Raw genomic sequence first — 2,628 nt, forward strand, 5'->3', positions numbered from 1 at the left:
GGGTGGGGAAGGCAGGGTCGGATCTGCCCTAGGCAGCCTCTCCCACCCGTCCCGTCACTAGGTGTACCCTGTGTCGTTTTTTTTTTTTTTTTTTTTTAAAACGATGTTTCGCTCTTGTTGCCCAGGCTGGAGTGCAGTGGTGCGATCTTGGCTCACTGCAACCTCCACCTCCTGGGTTCAAGCAATTCTCCTGCCTCAGCCTCCAGAGTAGCTAAGACTACAGGCGCACGCCAACACACCCCACTAATTTTTTAAAAAAATTTTTTAGTAGAGATGGGTTTCATCCTGTTTGCCAGGCTGGTCTCGAACTCCTGACCTCAGGTGATCCGCCCACCTCAGCCTCCCAAAGTGCTGGGATTCCAGGTGTGAGCCAACACTCCCAGCCTGTACTCTGCGTCTTGATCTGATTTGAGTCACGCTGCTTGCCACAGAAATGCCCCACCTCCCCCAGCCCCAGAGCTCATCTTGGCAGTTCGGACAAACTGAGCCAGCGATGTCTGTTCTTGAAACTGATGGGAAGATGAACATAGGTCAGGCTCCTTGGGGACAGCCTAACGAAGCCAGTGCCCCAAGCCCCTGCTCCATGCCGGGCCCCACTCAGAGTTTTATGTTCTTTACCAAACATAATCCTCAGGCCAGCCCCACGGGCGGGTGCTGCCATGGGCACAGTTTGTAGATAAGGGGACTTAGACACAGAGAGGCTGAATACTCGCCCATGACACAGAGCTAAGGAGCTGAGCCAGAATAAATCTCAAGCAGCCTGGACTCAGGGTCATTTGGAGTCAATATGAAAACGAATGAATGAGGCTGGGCATGGTGGCTCACATCTGTAATACTAACATTTTGGGAGGCTAAGGTGGGTGGATCACTTGAGGTCAGGAGTTCGACACCAACCTGGCCAACATGGTGAAAGCCCATCTCTATTGAAAATAGAAAAACTAGCCAGGCATGGTGGCGTGAGCCTGTAATTCCAGCTACTCAGGAGGATGAGACAAGAGAATTGCTTGAACCCAGGAGGCAGAGGTTAGAGTGAGCCAAGCTCATGCCACTACACTCCGGCCTGGGCGACAGTGAGACTTCATCTCAACCAAAAAAAAAAAAAAAAATGAATGAATGAATGAAAATGAATGAATGGAGTGATGGACAGATAGAACAGTGAATGAGTGAATGGATGGATACACAAAGAAATGAGTAACTTGTAGCTCTAGGAGCAGAGCTAACTGATGGCCACTGGTCAGAAAAGGGCTTCCCATCCACACACACCTGGTTTCCTTCCTTCCCAGGCCAATCCCTCCCCCTCTAACCCCCAAGTGACAGACCTGGCTGGCAGGGAATGCAGATGCCATCGGGCCCCCGGATCAGCTCCATGGTGTCCTCGTTGACACGTACCAACCGGATGGGGTACACGAAGGACAGGATGCGGCTGTTGAAGCCACAGGCCCCCACCTGCGAAGGCCAAGACTTGGGCCTGGGCTCTCTCACCATGGGCCCAAAACTGGACAATGAGGGGGAGGTGGGACTCCAGCACCCACAATCTCACGCTGGAACTCTGCCCTCCCCTCTGCGTCCAGTGCCTTCCGTGGGCCATCCCTGCAGCAGCCTCGCCCGTCCCCAACCTGGCCGCACCTGGCTGTCGAAGTTGCCCAGGCTACAGTTGCACTCCGTGGCCCCGTAGAACTCAGCCACCTGGGGTATGTGGAAGCGGCTGGAAAAGTTGGTCCAGATGGACTGCCGGAGGCCGTTGCCTAGTGCCATGCGAACCTGGTGCTGGTTTTCTGCCTCCCGCGGTGGCTGGTTCAGGAGGTAGCGGCACAGTTCACCAATGTACTGCACAATCTGGGGGTGAACTTGGTGTGATTCGAGGCTCCAGAGGCTGCCCTCACTACACTAGGATTCTCCTGATCCCTCAAGCTCCTACTCTCCCCAGGGGCTGGCCATGCCATCCTTTCACTCTCCAGGTCTCAGTCTCCCCATCTGAACAATGAGCCCTTTGGAATGACTGGCCACCTCAGCTATAAGACAGATGCCCCGAAGCGTAGTTGGGAAGAGGGTAACGAGGGGAAAGGGACAGTTCACCCTTCCCACTCTCGCTCACCGTGCACTTGTACTTGATACAATCATCCCAGAACCGGGAGGCTGAGAACTTCTTCCGAATCACCACCGTCATGCCATGCAGCAGGCACTGCCCGATTCCCACGATGTTTCCTGGAGGCGGAGGGATGGCCCCTGAGGGTCAGGGAGATGAAGACCCTCCCCAAACCAGCGATACTGCCATCCAGCCAGGCAGGCCTGCGCTGCCCTCACATCTGCCTGCTTTGGGTGCCCTCCTCCAAGGAGCCTCCCCGGCTTCCATCCCCAGGCTCTTCCTGGTGCTGCACTCTTGTCCCTGCCCCTCTCCTACACTCACATATACACCCGACTGTAAGCACGTGGAGGCCAGGAGCTCTATTTATTCAAGTTGTCTTCCTGTAAGCCCCTACAAACAGCAGCAATGCCATGCATATCTGGGGAAACAAACTGAAATGAGACAGGCCCAGATGCTCCGTGGGACACCGCCACACACACTGTGAGGCTGCTGTGCTCATACTTTTTTCAATTTAAAACAACCTTTTTCTTTTTTTTTTTTTT

The 2,628-nt window shown here is 54.2% G+C and overlaps 1 protein-coding gene across 1 annotated transcript in view; it reads right to left on the bottom strand.

Annotated features, from left to right (window-relative positions):
* Positions 1-2,628, bottom strand: part of SLC27A4 (solute carrier family 27 (fatty acid transporter), member 4) — a 30,879-nt gene that overhangs the window by 19,593 nt on the left and 8,658 nt on the right. The gene's annotated exons all lie outside the window — the stretch shown is intronic.

This window comes from Mandrillus leucophaeus, unplaced genomic scaffold (assembly GCF_000951045.1).
Source record: "Mandrillus leucophaeus isolate KB7577 unplaced genomic scaffold, Mleu.le_1.0 Scaffold109, whole genome shotgun sequence".
Lineage (NCBI taxonomy): Eukaryota > Metazoa > Chordata > Mammalia > Primates > Cercopithecidae > Mandrillus > Mandrillus leucophaeus.